The following is a 12560-nucleotide window of genomic DNA, read 5'->3' as shown; positions in this document are numbered from 1 at the left end:
ATTGCATGTAGCAGACACAACGAAAAACAAAATATGTATATATTATATACTTATGTTTATTTGTACAAATTGAATCAAATTGTACTTATTGAAACTGCACCCAGTAACATTATCGATTATTATCAGTTAAAATGCAAATATTTTGAACACGAATATACTGAAGATAGTACCCACTGCAACGAAAAAAGAGCCGGAGCACAGCTGGAGACTAGCTGATGCCCAGGGTCCTATTCATCAAAGTGTCGGTTCCAAAAATCCTTATTATGTACAGAAGAAGAACGGTTTAAGAACTGTTTGTGATTCATCAAATGTGAATTTCGTCATTCCCAATAACTGAGTGACGTCACATGCCTCAAATACCGGCTGTTTTTAGAATTCCTAAAAACAGATAGTTTCCTAATAAGTATATAATTGCCTATGCAAGTAGGGGAAGGGGAGTGATTCATCAAACATTTCAGGTGCAAATAAGGACTGTTTTCTGTCCTAGTTTAACAAAGTTGAAGCTGTCCTTAGTACGGACAAACACGGGCAAGGTTGTGGCGTTGGCGGACGATGGGGGTGCAAATGCATTTTCACGCACCATATGACCTTATAAAGGCTGCTAACTATGGAGAATCATTTGTGACAACATTTTAAAATAAAGACATGAATATAATACGAAATAAATGGATACACTTTCTCCATCCAAACAATGTGGGGAAACAATAAAAAAGTCAAACAGAATGTTAGGGTATATTGTCAAAAGTGTACAATTTAAAACAAGGGCAGTAATGTTCAGACTGTACAATGCACTAGTTAGACTCATCTGGAATACTGTGTACAGTTCTGGGCTCCACACTTCAAGAAAGATATCGCTGCTCTTGAGGCAGTTCAGAGGAGAGCAACCAGACTTATTCCAGGTCTGAAGGGAAAGTCCTACTGAGAGACTGAGGAACTGAACCTTCTCACCCTGGAACAGAGGAAACTACGTGGGGACTTGATTCAAGTCTTCAAAATCATGAAAGGCATCGACCACATCAAACCAGAGGAGCTTTTCCAGATCAGCGTGGACACACGGACCAGGGGTGTGATGAAGCGGCTTTGCCTCTCATCCCTTAAGCAGGAAATGTCCTTGCATACTATCATTATTGTTATTGTTTTTATTTGTCATTTGTTTTGCCGTTGTGTTTGATCTGATTTACTGTTTAATCTGCTGAAACTGTTCGTTAGCATATACATCACTATGATAGCGGTATGGTATTTACATAATCAGTACTTATCTGGTTTGGTTACGAGGGGAGGTTTTCCTGCAATGAAACTATATGAGGATCACGTCTAAACAGCATTTGCCTTTCTTACAGCGTTAAATCTAGTAGGGCATTTGTTTTGTCGGCTTTTGTTTTTCTTTACTGGTATGTGTATTTTCTTCAGTCCGCTAATGTTTCCTCTTGGTTATTCCTTTATGATTTTGTTCAGTGAAGGATTTCCTTTGATTTAGATTTAGATCTCGCGCGAGGACTATTTCCTGTTTAAATGCCATGCTCCACTTTCATATGTGTGTGTGCGGGGGAGGTATCGTATTGATGTGTTTTATATAATAGAATAGTACCCAACTCTCATTAATGGGAATAACGACGCTGGTTTTATGTATGTTGTTTGTAATTCTACAGTTGAAACCGGTGTATTTTGTATAATGTGGGTTAATTTATTATTGCCTTGTTGTTAAAAGCAACGGGGTTCTCCTTAATATAGATCGATTGGTTTGATCCAAGGCTAAAAAGGAGGGGAATATAAAATAGTGGGTTAGTGTGGTTTTTACTCTAGACTGGTGACTATGGGGTGGATTAGAGCTCCCAAGCAAATTGAATACGTCTTTCTATGTGTATAGGAGACTTGATTAATATACATGGATTACAAATAAAATATGTACTTGTTTTTTTCATCAGCTTTCAGCCATGTTTTATTTTGTTGTTGAACTTGCCACCTAATTAAACCTGGACTGCTCATCCTGATTATTATAGGGGATAACTTCCTCACATATGGTGGCAACAGTGGGATCCAGTGGTCAGAGGTTGTGGCATATTGATTTTTTTTTTCTCTTCCAACGAAAACATGGCTCCCAAAAGGGTGCGAGCAGATGCAACTCTGGAAACTCAATTGCCAGTGCTACCAGAGTCCTCAGTGTCTGATGCAGAAGAGGTTCACGGAGCGGCTGGAGGAGTTGAGGGCAGTATGGAGCTTACAGTTTTGCTTTGGGATTTTTTGAAGGTTCAGCATTCTAAAGACCAGCAAAGAGAAAAGGAGTCACAATGGGAAGAGCAGCGGTGGAAGGCATTGCACCACCAGTTTGGATTGTTGCAGGAAGAAGTGCATAGAGGGAGAGTTGAGAATTCTCAGGCACAAAGAGCAGAACAGGCTGGCTCGAGCCCCAGGTCTGTACAACGGCGAGGGGTATGGGAAGGCCCTAGGATGCTTCCATATACGCCAGATGAAGATATTGAACATTATTTAGTTACTTTTGAACAAATTGCTCTAGCAATTGGATGGCACAAGGATGATTGGGCACTACAATGAGGCCCATTATTGACTGGAAAGGCTCATGCTGCTTATGTTACTATGGACATTGAGGACATTAATGACTATGTACAAGTTAAACAAGCAATACTACGGAAGTTTGAAATTCAAGCTGAAACCTACAGAGAGCGATTTCGCTCCATGCAAATACTGGAAGGCGAAACTCCTAAAGAATTACGAACACGACTGTATGAAAAGTGAGTGAACCCAAAAGCCCAAACGAAGGAGAAAATTGGAGACATGATGGTGTTGGAACAGTTTCTGCGGATGATTCACCCAGATATTAGAGTGTGAATAGCAGAGCACAACCCGTCCACCTCCCAAGAAGCAGCGGAGTTGTCGGGGGGGTGTACCTAGCTGCTTGTAGGAGGATTGCACTTTGGCAAAGAGACTCGACGCCATCCTCCCAGCCCTGGGGCCGGTAAGTCTGGCAGTGGTTATGGTTGTAGTCTTCTGCCCAAGGTAGAGAGAACACCAGCCATAAGACCTGAACGACATGAGGCACCTATTGTTTGTTATAATTGTGGTCAGGCAGGACATAAAAGATCTTATTGTCCATCGAGAGCAGTTAAAGAGGTCAAATTGTGTTATGTGCCTAGGTCAGAAGGTGTAGTTGCGTTGGATACTGTGTCTAAAGAGAGAATAGAACATGTGGTTATAGCAGGAAAAATATACCGGGCACTGATTGATACTGGTAGTATGCAGACTTTGATTAGAGCGGATTGTATTCCTTCAAATATGTATAGTCATGGAACAGTCCGTTTGCGTTTCATTCATGGAGATGAGCGCCAGGTGCCAGAAATACAGATGAGGATTGGAATTCGGGGACAGTCCTACCTTTTGTCAGTGGTGGTGCTGGAGAGTTCTCCCTACTCTGTTATTTAGGACAGGATGTCCCTATATTGGAGGATTTGCTGCAGTGTGAAACTAAGGCAACATCTGTGTGTGTTATGACCAGAGCCCAGATAAAGCAGCAGTATAGTCCTGAAGCAGATATTGTTGTACAAGAGCTGAAAGAGATGCCGTTTGCAGAGGCCATTAAGGCTGTTAGAAAAACTAGGTTACAAAAACGGAAAGCAAGGTTTGAGGGAACGGAATTAAGAAAAGAGGTAGTGGTTCCGGAGCACCCGGACTTGGATGATATTATTCCCTCTGACATAGCAGCCTTACAGCAGCAAGATACTGGTCTACAGGTCTGTTTTGAGAAGGCAGCACAGGGAGAGAAATCAGGACCAAAGATTGTACCATATTGATGAGAGTGGAGAGAGATTGGTTCTTCCCAGTGGTCTAAAGGAACTTGTTTTGTAGTTAGGTCATAGCATTCCTTGGGCGGGTCATCTTGGACAAGTTAAGACGCGTGAACGTATTGCAAAACATTTCTATTGGCCTAGGTGGTACACTGATGTAGGGGAATATTGTCGTTCGTGTCCTGAGTGTCAGTTAATGGGTCCTGTTAAGCAAGGTGACCAAGCCCCTCTGGTACCATTACCTGTGGTAGATGAGCCCTTTAGTCGTATTGCAATGGATATAGTTGGCCCTCTGGAAAATAGTAGGGCAGGGAATCGCTATATTCTGGTGGTTTGTGATTACGCTACGCGATACCCTGAGGTCTTTCCACTTAAGAAAATTGAATCGAGGCAGGTGGCCAACGCTTTGGTTCAATTGTTCTCTATAGTAGGCATTCCTCGTGAGATTATAACTGATCAAGGGACTAATTTTACCTCTACTTTTATGAAGCAGGTGTATTCTCTGTTAGGGATTAGGGGCATGAAGACTACACCATACCATCCACAGACTGATGGCCTTGTGGAGCGCTTTAATCAGACCCTTAAGCGTATGCTTCAGAAATATGTGTGCCAAACTGGTTCTGATTGGGATACATGGCTTCCATTTCTCATGTTTGCCTACAGGGAGGTTCCACAAGCCTCTACAGGGTTTTCCCCTTTTGATCTTTTGTATGGCCGTCCAGTATGAGGACCCTTGGCTGTGTTGAAGGAAGCCTGGGAAGGGTGAATATTCTTACTTATGTGGTCAAAATGCGTCAAAAACTGGAGGAGCTGTCAACTCTGGTCAAGAACAACATGGCACGAGTCCAGATGCAGCAAAAGACTTGGTATGACAGAGTGTCCCGTCAAAGATCCTTCAGTGTTGGACAGCAAGTGTTACTCTTACTACCCACGTCTGAGTGTAGTTTACTGGCCAAATGGCAAGGTCCCTATAAAATAACCGCTACAAAGGGACCAGTTAATTATGAACTTTATATGCCTGAGCGTAAGAAAAATAATCAACTCTTTCATATTAATATGTTAAAAGAGTGGATACCACGGGGGGAGCCAGTGAAAAATCAGCTCTTTGCGCGTGTAGTGTTGGATGAGGATGAAGAAGGATGAAGATGAAGATGAAGAAGTCCCTGAGCTGTATTTTCCCTCCAATGGAAGTAAACCATCAGCTTTACCTAGTCTGGACCATCTTCCACGGAATCAAAGACGGGAATTACGGGATATTATACCACAGGACTTATTTCAGTAATCACCAGGAAGAACGGATCTCTTGAAACATCACATTAGTCTTGTTTCTTCAGTACCCATTCATCAAACAAGCATGAGGGTGCCTGCTCGACTCATGCCCTCCTTTCGAGAAGAGGTTGGGACAATGCTTAAGATGGGGGTGATTGAGCCTTCCTGTAATGAATGTTGTAGCCCTGTAGTGCTGGTGCCCAAAAAGAACGGAGAGCTGCTTTTCTGTGTGGACTTCTCTAAATTAAATTCTGTATCCGCTTTCGATGCCTATCCCATGCCCCGAGTGGATGAATTGGTGGAACGGTTAGGCAATGCATGGGGTCTCAGTACCCTGGATCTATGTAAGGGATACTGGCAAGTTCCACTGACGGAGGAATCAAGAAAACTTACAGCGTTTAAAGCTCCGAATGGATTATATCACTTCACCGTCATGCCCTTTGGCTTGCATGGTGCCGCGGCGACCTTTCAAAGGTTGATGGACGAGGTGTTACGAGGAGCGCAGCGATTTGCAGCCGAATATATTGATGACGTGGTCATTTATAGTGACAGTTGGGAGGAACATCTTCATCATCTTAAAGAAGTTTTTGTCCAAATCAATCAGGCCGGTCTTGTGGTCAATACGGCTAAATGCAGCTTTGCCCAACCTGAAGTTAAGTATTTAGGAGGAGGCTTATTGAGATCTCAACTGGATAAGGTGGAGGCCTTGCAGTCAAAACCTCGTCCTACCACCAAGAAACAGCTTCGATCATTTTTAGGGTTAGCTGGATGGTATCGACGCTTTATTCCAAACTTCTCCTCCATTGCATTGGTCTTGACTGATTTGACCCGTAAAAGTGCAATAAATCGGGTGGAATGGACGCCTGAGTGTGAAGAAGCATTTTGGTACTGAAATATAGATTGTGTCAGGGTCCAGTTCTGCAATTTCCTGATTTAAACCTTCCTTTTACAGTGCAAACTGATGTTTCTGGGGATGGTCTTGGTGCAGTTTTGCTGCAAGGAGCTGCACAGGAGAGACACCCTATACTGTACATTAGCAGGAAATGACTTCCTTGGGAGATGAGATACTCAGTTGTAGAACTTGAGTGCTTATCTATGAAGTGGGCTCTTGATACCTTGCGTTACTATCTGTTGGGGAATGAATTTGTGTTGGAATCTGATCATAGAGCTTTACAATGGCTGCATCGAATGAAAAATTCTAATGCAAGGTTAACCAGATGGTACCTGTCCCTACTTCCCTTTAAGTTTACTGTTCAGTATAGGGCAGGTAAAGATAACCTGATAGCCGACTTCCTTTCACGTGGAGGGGAGGAGAATTGATTTATGAGGGGAGGTGTGTGATGAAGCGGCTTTGCCTCTCATCGCTTAAGCAGGAAATGTCCTTGCATACTTTCATTATTGTTATTGTTTTTATTTGTCATTTGTTTTGCTGTTGTGTTTGATCTGTTTTACTGTTTAATCTGATGAAACTGTTTGTTAGCATATACATCACTATGATAGCGGTATGGTATTTACATAATCAATACACTTCAATCAATCAATACCCTAACACTTCCCTATCTCCCGTTAGATGTATCTCTGTACTCCCGAATAAACAAAAGGGTGGGTCTTCCGGGGAATCTTAATACACTACTCTACTACTCTATGCTAAAGAAAACGTGCTCCAAACAAAAACCAAAAACACAAACGCTGCCTGCAATAATTACAAAAAAAAAAATAGCCAAAACAAGTCAGTAACCCATGCAACATTTAACAGCAGGTGTAAATCTGATCCTCCTCCCGCGTTGACCCCCAGATCTTTTATAGGGACAATTAACCGGGGACACCTGCAGCACATCAACCCCAGGTGAAAAGGGAATCCTTACACAAGTAGCGCCTGTCATTCCTGCGTCACCTACATCACACACAAGGGAAGAAAACAAGCAGCAAGCGGCACACAACACCCCCACCCTTAGACAATAAATAAATTGCAAAGTATAATACAGAAACACGATCAACACCCATGCAAATCTCATAACCAACCACTGACCAAACAACTTAGACAGGTCTGTTGTGTCGATAGAGAAAAATAAATTACTGTTTTATTTTCTATGTACACATAAGGACACCATAACCAGTGAGAATCAAACACGGGAGAGAGCATCAGCCAGTACGTTATCCTTACCATGAATTTGTTGTATGTGCAAATCGTAGGCTTGTAAGAGAAGACTCCAGCGCATAAGTCGCTGGTTAGTATGAGTAAGTTGCTGGTTAGTATGACACATATGACTCAAAAACACCAGAGGATTGTGGTCAGTGTAAATCACCACAAGAAAAGATGGAGAACTTACATAGACATCAAAATGCTGTAAAGCTAGGACAAGGGCAAGCGCTTCCTTTTCTATGGTGGAGTAAGTACGTTGATGGACATTAAACTTATGGGAGAAGTAACATCTCTCCAAACTTCATGAGCAGACACATCAACAGGTCACCATTTACGCATTAAAATCCCATCCGTCACAAAATAACCTCTCGACATCAAAGTGGCGTCAATCTCCAAAGCTGCACCTTCAAAAAGAGAGGACAGAGCTACATCTTTCTTTTGCTCCTCAAGGAGCTTCTCACGACACAGAGGCACTTTAACCAAGCCAACCCCTGCATCAACCCCGGCCAAGTTATTAGGCACCAAAGCAGAAACATGAACTGCCTGCTTCTCATCACAAACATCTGAAGAAACATTAAACAAGTTTTTGAAGGAACTCGACAGGTAGCTTGGCCCAAACATCTTGGAGAAATAACCACAGTTCTTCTGTGGATTTAGGCAGCCTCAGTTGCTTCTCTCTCTTCATGTAATCCCAGACAGACTTGATGATGTTGAGATCAGGGCTCTGTGGGGGCCATACCATCACTTCCAGGACTCCTTGTTCATCTTTACACTGAAGTTAGTTCTTACTGACTTTCACTGTATGTTTGGGGTCATTGTCATGCTACAGAACAAATTTGGGGCCAATCAGATGCCTCCCTGATGGTTTTGCATGATGGATAAGTATCTGCCTGTACTTCTCAGCATTGAGCAGACCATTAATTCTGACTAAATCCCCAACTCCATTTGCAGAAATGCAGCCCCAAACTTGCAAGGAACCTCCATCATGCTTCGCTGTTGCCTGCAGACATTCATTCGTGTACCGCTCTCCAGCCCTTCGGCAAACAAACTGCCTTCTGCTACATCAAATATTTCAGATTTTGACTCATCATTCCAGAGTACCTGCTGCCATTTTTCCGCACCCCAGTTCCTGTGTTTTCATGCATAGTTGAGTCACTTGGCCTTGTTTCCACATCGGAGGTATGGCTTTTTGGTTGCTAGTCTTCCATGAAGGCCACTTCTGACCAGACTTCTCCGGACAGTTGATGGATGTACCAGGGTCCCACTGTTTTCTGCCAATTCTGAGCTGATGGCACTGCTGGACATCTTCTGATTGCGATGGGAAGTAAGCATGATGTGTCTTTCATCTGCTGCAGTAAGTTTCCTTGTGCTTCTTTGTGTTTCTTCAAAAGAGCTTGGACAGCACATCTGGAAACCCCTGTCTGCCTTGAAATTTCTGCCTGGGAGGGACCTTGCTGATGAAGTATTACTACCTTGTGTCTTGTTGCTGTGCTCAGTCTTGCCATGGTGTATGATGTTTGACATGAGCAGTCAACATGAGGAAGTTTCTCTTCTTGTTGAATATGTTGAAGCCCCTCAGATCAAGAATGGGCCCGAAGCCCCCCATCCTTCTTTAGCCCTAGGAAGTATCCCAAGTAGAACCCTGCTCGGCAGACCTCTGCCTCAACTAGTCATATCGCTTGTTTCTCCCGCATCGCAGAGATCTCTTGCAACAGGGCTTTCACCCTTTCAGGGCATCCGACAGTAGTGGTTAGCACCCTCCTGAAAGGGGCCAGAGTGAACTTGGAGGGCGTATCTGTGGGACATTTTCATTCGCACCCACGCAGCAGGTCAGTCATATAAGCCGACGCAAGCTCCAGTTCATCCGTGTCTCCTACGGAGGGTCTCTCTCTCACTCTCAGTGCCAGATGCCCCATATATAGGACCAGGATGGCCTGTGCATTGGCTGCACGAACTGCCGAGGTCTCAGCTCCGTATGCTTTTTGAAGGGGCCCCTTGCCCAACACTGTGTTGGCCTGCACAAACCTAGCCAAGTCCCTGATTGGTGGGAAAGATCCCAGGCCCTTCTGATCTGCCCGTGCCGTTGCAACCCCGCTGTCTGCTTGCCTGGAGGTTGCAGGAGCAGATACCGGGTGAGTCCAAGTGGACTGGACAATGTCCAAAGGTAGCTTGGTGCAGTGTGGTCAAGACAGCAGTAGGTGAGGGTCAAAGTCTTGAACTGAATGCGTGCTGCTATCGGGAGCCAGTGGAGGGAGCGGAGCAGTGGAGTAGCGTGTGCGAATCGTGGCAGAGAGAATACCAGACGAGCCGCAGAGTTCTGGATGAGCTGGAGTGGGCGGGTAGTGGATGCAGGCAGGCCAGCCAGGAGGGAGTTGCAGTAGTCCAGGCGGGAGAGGACCAGTGACTGGATGAGTAGCTGAGTTGAGTAGTTGGTGAGGAAGGGACGGATCCGGCGTATGTTGCTCAGGAAGAATCTGCAGGTGCGCATCAGCGTGGTGATGTGCTGGGAGTAGGAGAGCGCAGGATCGAGGGTGACTCCTAGATTTTTAGCGGAAGAAGAAGGAGAGAGTGTAGTGGATTCCAAGGGGATCGAGATGGGGAGGTCAGCAGAAGGTGAGGAAGAGTGGGGGAAAAAGAGGAGAAGGTGGAGAAGAGTTTGCGAGGGTTGTTGATAGTGGATACGAGGAGAGATTGGAAGTAAGACTTCTTGGCTGAGGTGAGAGAGGACGAGAATGTGGACAGTAGGGAGCGGTATGTTGGACTAATACTGTACCATTTAATACCATTGATCAAAAAGCATCAAATAACCAATAATTAAATGTTATTCTTGTGTAGGCTTTCCTCTTTATAATTAACATATTGTGGCCTTCGATCATGTGGCCCAATTTTGAAAGAGGCTCCAATTCGATGTTAATTCAGCTACTAACGTTTTAAGAGGAGCTACATAAAGTTCCTATGCATTCGTTTTTTTATAGAGATAATCAAGGTTTATTTTATATCCCATTCTAAATACTCTAAATCGGGGGTGTAAAACTAATCTGAGTTCGCGGGCCGCATTGGACCAAATACCACTTCAAGCGGGCCATAATTGTTTTAAAGCATACATAAAAAGCAAATGTCCACTTTGGTTTGTTTTTTTCTCAAATACCATGCCTATAAAGTTCATAATATATCTAGTCTAAATTATCAAAATAAATGTGACATTACCTCTTATAGATTGTAGTACATTCCTTATTATTATAATAATTATTATTATTATTTTTAATATTTTTTATTTACATTATTTTAAATAATTATTTTAAAATAATAATAATAATAATAATAATAATAATAATAATAATAATAATAATAATAAAAGTAATTTTGTCATAACAAACTACATACATGTGTGATTTATTTTCCAATCCAGAGTTCATGATAAATAAAACACCCATTACTTCTACAATATGGAAACAAAAAGGCATCACTCATTTAAACCACATTTTTGAAAATAATAATCTTCTTACATTTTAAGAATTGATCCAGAAGTATGGTAAGCAGTATTTAACATATTTACAAATAAGAAGTATTTTGAAATCAAACATTTATATTATAATATCAACCTGTTACCACCACCATTGTTATTACCTAATATTGAATTTATAGAAACAGCTTTCAAAATTATATAGACTTCTAATACATATAGATTCCACTATTTATCTTCCAATCACCCAGTTGGAATCTGATCTGAGAATTACAACCGATAACAACTTCTGGACACAAATTTGCTCTAACACCAACATCCACCAAGATACAGCTTATCCAGTACAAGGTCAATCACAGAGCACATATCACTCAGTCAAAGATGTGTAAAATTGATAAAAACACTTGTACTTATTGTACCCCTAAATACCACAGACACTTACCTACACGCCTTCTGGCAATGTCCCCAAGTAAAACAGTTCTGGAAAGAAGTAATAAAAATTATGTGATTAATTCTGAATTGTAGCATCCCAATCTCTCCAACATTATGTTTACTACGTGACCTCAGATATTAAATATTAAATATTATTACAGATATTAAACACGAAATACCAATCTCACTCTTGTTTCTCTAACTATCGACAAGAACGAAATCCTTTTGAACTGGAAAACTAGAAAAAAAACTCAATACTACAAACTGACTGAATCTAATGACAGACTACATCTCATTAGAAAAAAATGTCTGTGCTCCACAAATGTCAGATTGAAATTTTCAATTAAACTTGGACAACTGCAATTTTATTTCTGAATTAATTCCCTAGATTAATGCCATATACCTAAGTACAATAATATAAAATAACACAACAGAACACTTAACTGTCACTGTTGTATCCCACACATCCTGCAATTCACAAGATTACCACCAGAGGTCATCATCACCTTAATACTAAACCCTCACATTCCCCAGCAATCAGCCACTTAACATTCCTCGGCATCATGTGCACTTGTTCTATCATCCTCAAACTCCCATTGGACCAGAACTCTCCTTCACTGCCCTCTGCTCCACATATAAACCCCTCTGTGACTTCAATTTACTGCTAACTCTTGTCTTTGTTCCTGTTGCATTGCTAAGTATTCCCTTTGTTATTGATTGCCAGTTTACAGTCTCCATGCCTCGACCGCGGATTCCTGGAATCTCCCTACCAGCCTGTTTGCCTTATCGACCATGACTTCTGGGTTCTCCTGGACATCGTTTGCTGCCATTGACCCCAGCCTGTTTCTGACCACCTCTCTCTCCACAAATGGGTTCCCCTCCACAGCAGTGTTACGTTACAGTAACGCACAACACAAACCTCATGATACACATAAAATAACAAATACACAAAATATAAACAATCCCCCTTAAAGTTTTAAAAGATACTATATTGTCCCTCCCCCCACATTCCCTCATATGTTTTGAAATATATATATATTAACCATTTTTTGTTGTCGATTTATGTTGTCAATTTTCTTGAGCAAATCTTGTATGGCGTTTGTTTTTATGTTTATCTGTGTGTGATGCAATAAATACAGTAAAAAAAAGTTCTGTGCGATTTACAAAAGTAGAACCTTGGTCCTTCAGAACTGAAAGGTAGTTTGTGTATTTTACCTATATGGTCTCTAAATGACAATCAAAAACAACAACACCTGTTTCCTTGATTAGAATGAAATGTTTCCTAGTCTCCATAAATTGGAGATATGTGGGAGACTAACAAAAACTGGAAATGAACTCACCAGGACCTGGGTTAGTTCTGCCCCTGCATCTCAAGTGAGCATGCCTGAATGGTTGTGCTGAGGTTTCAGGTATTTCCTATTACTCAGTCAGGAATGTGTACTCTGCTCTGTAC

This window comes from Amia ocellicauda, chromosome 22, assembly GCF_036373705.1.
Source record: "Amia ocellicauda isolate fAmiCal2 chromosome 22, fAmiCal2.hap1, whole genome shotgun sequence".
In the NCBI taxonomy this organism is placed as follows: domain Eukaryota; kingdom Metazoa; phylum Chordata; class Actinopteri; order Amiiformes; family Amiidae; genus Amia; species Amia ocellicauda.
This window is presented reverse-complemented; position numbering follows the sequence as displayed.